The following is an 8,121-nucleotide window of genomic DNA, read 5'->3' on the forward strand; positions in this document are numbered from 1 at the left end:
AAAGTTGATCTCCATGGTAGAGTGGTTAGCACAGTGTGCTATGATGCCAGCGTTCCTGGGTTTGAATCTCAGTTCGGGCATCGGTGTTATTTGTGAGCATCCCTTCACCAGTTTTATCATCATCACTCATCGTCATCTTCCCGATTAGCTAGAAGTGGTAGAAAAGCGAAGTAAAGTAAATCAATCAATGCAGCTGAAGAATTAAAAGGCATGCCACTAGTTATAGAGGCCTAACCACTTTACAAGAATATATGAATATATATATATATATATATATATATATATATATATATATATTGTACTCAAAGCTCTTTCTTATTAATTAATGTGAGGGTGATTCCATGTCAAATCAAACAGCCATTTAATCCACCATCTCAGATTTTCTTAAAATTTGCTACGTTTGTTCATCATGTAGTCCTTGCAAAAAAAGTAAATTTTTAATATTCTTGGACATTAGGTTTAGGAGATACAAGAGTGTGAAATTTGTCGAAAAACAGATCTGACAAAAAACTAGGATCATCCATTGAATATTTCAAGACTTTGTTGCTGCTCACACAATGGTTAGAATTTGTTGAAAATTATAATTTAGAAAAATACAACTATGAAATTTTGAACACCCCAAAATTCTTTATTGCTATAGATATAATTTAGGGGTCAGTTTCATATTAGGTTTTCACCAAGAGCCCCACTGGTATCGGATTAGCCATAATATTAACAAGATCAAAGTCCATAATGGGGAAACAAAGCTGCACTTTGTTAACCCCTCTGTACTGTGGCAAGAGAAGACCAGAACACACTTAAAGTAGCTCCAAATTTTTGGTTTGTACTCTTCTTTGAATTATTGGTTTAACAGTATTTCTACTTCTTTTTAATTGAACAATCAGTTTAGTTGGCAAAAATTAATAACGAAAAATGGAGAAAGTTGAAATGTGTGTGGTTTTCCATCTAATTTGCTTACATTTTCAACCCTTAAGGGATTTTTCTTTCATTCTCCATTGTGGATTTTGGCCTTGTTAACATACATATATTATGCTATAACTGTACCAATTTTCAGAGTGGGGCTCATGGTGCAATTGAAAGCAATTCTTGAAGTTTTGAAAATTTTGTGTTTAACACTAGGGAGAATTTTAGAGGGTTCAAAATTTCATAGAATTTTATTTTTCCACCCAAGTTTCTTTATTTCTTAAGACAAATGCTAATTTTCAACGAAACCTAACCATTGAGTGAGTAGCAATGAAGTATTGAAATATTCAATGCACTTTTCCAATTTTTTGTCGGATGTGTGTTTCAACAAACTTTATACCCCTCCATCTCCTAAAGCAAATGTCCAAAAATATTAAAAATTTTCATTTTTTGTAAGGACAAAATGAGGCACCAATGTAACCCAATTTCATGAAAATCTGAGATGGTGCGTTACACTTTTTACTTTTTGTGTATGATTTTATAAGGAATAATCCATGACGCATGAAGCAGGTGACCTGTCTGAAAAGATTTAATTTTGTGGATTTGATAATGATTGTGTGTAATAATTGGAAACAATATTTACTTCTCCTGTTTTGTTTCCTGTTCATAAGAGAAAGACAATGGTTGATGTTCTGTCAGATCACCAGTATTGTTTCTAGTCGTTAAAGAATTTGTAGTTGCATGTAAACAGTGTATGTTTATAATTGGTACAAATACATTATTTCAATTTCAATTTTCCTTTATTAACCCTCCCGGTGCCAAGCTTTTCGACACCTTTATTTTACCAAGCGGGGTATTTTGACTACCCCAATACAATTTTGTGATTTAGTGTAATATTTGTTTTTAGATTCTGTTATTTTCAATGAATATCTTTATTTAGTATTGAAATACAGTTTTTAAAATTATTAAAAAGTATTTAAACTGAACTTAAACACCGTATGGTGACACTAGTGCAGCGCTGCCATGTATGCGCGCTCTAATTCAACTCAACAATAGTAACCTGACACAATAGAGAACAATATATGTTATTTGAGCTAAACAATGGATGTATGGTAAAACTCAACAATGGAAAAATTAAATAACGAAGATGAATGAGAGACCATGTTTCGTAAAACCTTCATTTTTGACAAATAAGAAGATAAGACATTTCATACCAAGCGGGTTAGTCTCACAACCCCACCAATATATCCCGTCAATAATAACTATAAAAACAAAAAAATTGAGTCAGTCACGAGAGTGAATACAATTTCAATCATTTTATAACAAAGTCATGAAACCACAAGTATGCAGCTCTTCAGATAAAATTATTATAGGGAAAAATCAACCTGGGGTAGTCAGAATACCCCGCTTGGTAATGCTAGGGTTAAAGGGCGAGGTTCAGCCTGCGGCTGTTCTACCACCTAACCCCGATGGATACATATACATACTAAAAACATTCTACACACTAAATGTTTGTACAATAACAAACAAAGGAGAAAGATAGAAACATAAAGAAGACACAAAAAGAACAAATACAACAAAAGAACAAAGGCTCATCTCTACACATTAAAATAATAATAAAAAAGTAAAGATTGAAAACAAATACACAAGAATACACAAATTAATTGACACAATTGTGCTTGATGTGATATGGTTAAGAATAATACAAATTAATATTAATGTTATGTATAGAAACATATAAATGTTCTTAATATGCAAAAAAAAAAGGACAAAATATCGTTAAGGGTTGGCAACATGTAAGGGGAAAAGTAAACAAGCAAAATGAAAATGAAAATACTTGTTATTAGGAAGTTGGTTCAGAAATGAGAGCTATTATTCGTCAGTGCTGGAACACAGATATTGTTCATTTAACAATAGTTTTAAGTTTGTCTTTAAAGTTGTTGCGATTAGTGAGGGATGTCATGGAAGGAGGAAGTTCATTCCACGCTCTTGCACCTGAATATGTAAATGATGATTCGAAAAGCACTAGTGTGTGCTTTGGAAGCTCAAGTTTCGATTTTCCCCTTGTTTTGTAATCATGTATTTCCCTTCTGAATTTTAATTTCTGGAATAGGTTTCGAGGTGTTTTGGTTTGTAAAAGATTATGAATAAAACAACACAGATGTAATTTTCGGCATCTGGTCATGTTCAACATTTTGTTTGCGTTTAGAGTTGGGAGGATATGATCGTATTTTCTTATATGGTACACGAAACGGAAACATGAATTTTGAACTTTCTGGATTTTGATTTTGTTTCTGTTTCGAATGGATAGATTTGGTCCGAAAATTACGTTGCAGTAGTCCAGTAAAGGAAAGATAAGTGCTTGTATTAGTCTCATTTTAATCTCTGTTTTTAGGCATTCTTTAAAGCTGTACAGCGATCTTAGCATGGCGTAAGCTTTTTTAATTTGTTCTTGTACATGAATATCCCAGTTAAGGTGTTCATCGAAAATGACGCCTAGATTTTTCACATTTGTTGAAAGGGATTATAGCTGTGTCTAGTTTGATGCATATCTCGTCAGGATTTATCAGAGAGAGACTATTTCGGGAACCAATAACAGAGAAAGTTGATTTTTGTGGGTTTATTTTTAGACTGTTACTTTTACACAAAGTATTTATGTTTTAGTTTTTCTTTTTCCTTGGTTCCTTTATGTAATTTTAGCATGAAAGATATGTTTAGTGATACAGAAACATAAAGTGCATGCAGTATAGATAATAGGACTGTACCATAGGACTAATAGGACTGTACCACCCCTGTAAAGGGTGACCTTTCCACGTAGTGCACCCAACTGTCAACCTCACTTCCGTGTAGTACAGCCTGGACTGCATTTTGCAGAGTAACGAGGCTCTGGCGTCTGGACCTACGGCCAGTATACTCCTCTGCAGGACTGTGTGTGTTTTGTCCTTATGTATGCAGAGTGTCACTTTACAGCCTCAGCTTTTAAACCAAGTAAGGCTATTTTAGTCCAACATTATACGAGGCTCATCCAGAAAGTAAGTTTCCCTATTTTTTAAAAAAAAAAATAGCCAACACAGTTTCAGGAAACCATTTATTGGCAACAGGTACAGCAAAGGTTCAGCTATTTTTCAACATAGCAACCACCAGAATTGAGACTCTTGTCGTATCGTGGTATCAACTTTTGGATCCCACTGTCGTAGAACTCTGCCGCCTGTGAATGGAACAGACGTCTTCAGCTTTTCGTCGTTGCCAAAACGCTCACCGGAGGACAGGAATTTCTTGAGGTGCAAGATAACGTGAAAATCCCTGGGAGCCAGATCAGGACTGTGAGGTGGATGATCAAACAACTCCCAGCCAAATTCAGTCAAAACAGCTGCTGTGCGCCAAGCCGTATGTGGACGAGCATTGTCATGGAGGAGCACAACACCTGCAGTAAGCATGCCACGCTTCTTGTTTTGAATGGCACGTCGCAATTTCCTTAGTGTTTCACAGTAATGGTCAGCGTTCACCGTTTCACCTCTGGGGAGGAAGTCAATGAGCAAAATGCCCTTCCTGTCCCAAAACACGGTGCACATCACTTTCTGTACCGACAGCGTCTGTTTGAATTTCTTGTTGACCGGAGATCCACTATGCCGCCAATGCATTGACTGCTGCTTGGTTTCCGGGGTGAAGTGCGAAATCCACGTCTCATCGCCCGTGACGATCCTGTCGAGGAAATCATCGCCGTCATCATGGTACCGTTGCAGGAATGTCAGTGCTGCTCCTGAACGTTTCATTTTGTGTTCGGGTGTCAGGTTTTTCAGCACCCACCTGGCACACAATTTTTTGAACAGCAGGCGCTGCGTGACAATCTCATGCAACACGGATCGCGATATCTGCGGAAAAAGGCTACTCAACTCCGTAATCGTGAAGCGACGGTTCTCTACGATGCGCTGCCGCACCAGCTCAACCAGATCATCAGTGATGAGGGACGGACGCCCACTGCGCTCTTCATCATGGACACTTTGACGACCTTCGGAAAACTGCCGACACCAGCGACGCACCATCTGCTTACTCATAATGTTCGGCCCATAGACCTCACAGAGCTGATGATGAATGTCAATTGGCGCAATGCTTTGTGCATTCAGGAACTTTATCACCAACTGAACCTAGCATGCGGCGGGAGAAGGAATACGAGCTTCCATTTCGGACCACTGCTGCCTCTCTACTGGCATGCGGCGGGAGAAGGAATACGAGCTTCCACTTCGGACCACTGCTGCCTCGCTACTGGCGCCGGGCGGGATCTGTCCACCTGGCATATGATTGATACGCCTTAGCTCTGCTGCGCATGCGCAATTTACACGGCTCATTATGTTTACTTTCACGGGAAAAAAATAGGGAAACTTACTTTCTGGATGCGCCTCGTATTATAGTTATGCTAAGAGACTGGACCCCATATAATGTGATGGGTGCAAAATAACCTAAGTGCTGATGCACCCAAAATTACGAGTTCAATCAGTCAATACTCTTTATAGATTCTTATAGACTTTAACTTACTTCCACAACTCTTGTCATTTTGTTGTTACCCTTAACAATACGTGTGTGTGGGATACTGAACAGCCAGGAATGGTGTCATTAAAAAAAGCGATTTATTTGACTTTTCTGCCCTGTATCAAATATTTATTGGCAGTTTTCATTCCAGAAATGCACTCACTTCAGTGAGAAATTATATGTAGCAGTCAAAGATCTTGTGAATGCTGGAAGAATGGAAGAACCTGGATGAAAGATTCTGGTGCCAGAAGGAACAATGGACACGACTTTATTAGCTTTTTAAAAAGAACAATGCAGTCATTAGTAGGGAACAGACTCTTAGGTGCTAAAAAAATATGGATTTAGGACTTTATAAACTTCAGTTTAGGTGCTCATAATAAATTAATAAGTACAGCGTGTTTCAAAAAGAATATACGTATTTCGCATGCATATATTTATTAAACTTTAAGACATACGAAGATGAAACTTGACACACATACTTACGAACCTCTCAAGTTAAGATTACAGATGTTCAATATGTCCTCCAGCAGTGTCACGAACAATATCACATCGATACTCAAATTCCTCCCATACTCGGGCAAGCATGTCCTTCGTCACTGATGTTACGGCAGTACGGATCCGGTTCTTCAACTCTTCCAGGTTCTGTGGGAGTGGTGGTACATAAACATTGTCTTTAATGAAACCCCACAGGAAGAAGTCACAGGGTGTCAAATCCGGTGACCATGGAGCCCAGCTGATACATGCTAAGTCGCCAGCTCCTTGACGACCAATCCAACGGTTCGGTAGAGTTTCATTCAGATAATCACGCACTTGGCGACTCTAGTGAGGGGTTGCCCTGTCTTGTTGAAAAATGAAGTTGTCTTCATGCAGCCTCGGAAACAACCAGTTTTGTAACATAGAGAGATACTGCTGACCGTTAACCGTGTTTCCATCAAAGAAGAATGGACCGTAAACAGATGATCGGGATATCGCGCAAAACACATTCACTTTGGGCGAATCTCGTACATGTTCAATGAATGCATGTATGTGGGTTCTGTAGGCCCCAAATGCGAACATTATGTTTGTTTACCTGACCACTGACATGAAACGCAGCTTCATCACTAAACACGATGCGTTGTGCGAAAGTGTTGTCATTGTCAATAGCATCAAGAATCTCGTTACAAAATGCCGCACGTTTGCGTTTGTCATCAGGACGGAGAGCTTGTAACAGCTGTACCTTGTAGTACAGCTTCATAACCAGCCGACGTCTCAAAACACGTCAAATTGTTGTTGTAGGAAGTTGTAACTCCCGACTGGCACGACGAGTTGATTTTGAAGGGCTACGTTGGAAAGCAGTTTGAATTCGTGCAACATTTTCTTCAGGAACACGAGGGCGGCCAGGACTCTTTCCTTTACATGCACATCCTGTATCTACAAACTGTCGATACCATCTGCGAATGTTCCACCCATTCGGAGGATCAATTTGGTACCTCAACCTGAAACGTCTTTGCACTGTAATCACGGAATTGCACTTCGCAAACTCGAGAACACAAAATGATTTCTGCTGCGGAGTAGCCATTTCAAACAACGGACGGTTACCAAGCAAAACAGAACACAACTGACATCTAGAGGCTATTATATAAACTAGACTATGTATTCGTTTCTCTAATAACCGAGCCGGGACGCAGCGATCGATAGTTTGGACAAAATAATACTTTGTAATACGTATATTATTTTTGAAACACGCTGTATATTTATTAATTAATAATAATTTTATGGAATAGTTAGTTTTGGATGCAGTTTGTATAAAAAATGCACTATTTTCAATGGTTATGAAAATGATACAATTTGTCCAATACAAAATCTTTATCAAATTTTGAGGTACTGCACCACCATATGCTTTTCAATGTTCTCCGTGGTGAAGTTATTCCTGTCATCCGTGAGTAGTGCTTGTACATGGAGAACCTTCTTTCAAGCCAAAATGGTTATTGGTGCAAACTTCATAAATGCAACTGCTATTGATTCCCAAGGTAGTTCGAGCCTCCCCGATGGCATACTGGTAATGGCATATTGTAATAAAAAGTTCCTGGGTTCGATACCTGGTGGAGACACATAGTAGTTTCCACTTTAAACTGTAGATCCATTCCCGAATAGCCTATCTTGCATCAAGTGGGCTAAAGATAAGAAAACAAGCTGAAGGCTGGTTCATGATGTTCTCTAATCCTCCCCTTTCACCTACTTGTGTCAATGGGGCAAAATAAGGTGATGTGATTGGTCACGCATGGTTGCCTGTCCTACTCAACACAGTAGATGCTCAAAACATCCAATCAGAATAGCGTATTAGAATCCTCCTGCGCTCTTATATTGTTGGAGGCTGGGAATAATATCGGCTGTGCTTTATCATTGAATTATTTTGTAGCTAGGATTCTGTCCTAAAACAACATGCATCTTTGTTTGGTATGCTACAACTATTGTCCCTTTAGTTGCCTGGGAAGTACAGCATTAAACAATGAAGAAAGCCTCTTCCAGTCAGTGTCACCACATTTTTCTAATTTTCTGATGCACGCTGGAAGATGGTGGAAATCTACACAGATGCTGACACACCTTGTTGTTACATTGCTTCTTTTGCTAGTTGGATCACAGTGATGGCAAGAACTCAACATTTCCATTCCTAAATGCCATGATATTCTTTATTAATATTTTCAATCTTAT

The sequence above is a fragment of the Lepisma saccharinum genome, chromosome 3 (assembly GCF_977018435.1).
Source record: "Lepisma saccharinum chromosome 3, izLepSacc3.1, whole genome shotgun sequence".
Lineage (NCBI taxonomy): Eukaryota > Metazoa > Arthropoda > Insecta > Zygentoma > Lepismatidae > Lepisma > Lepisma saccharinum.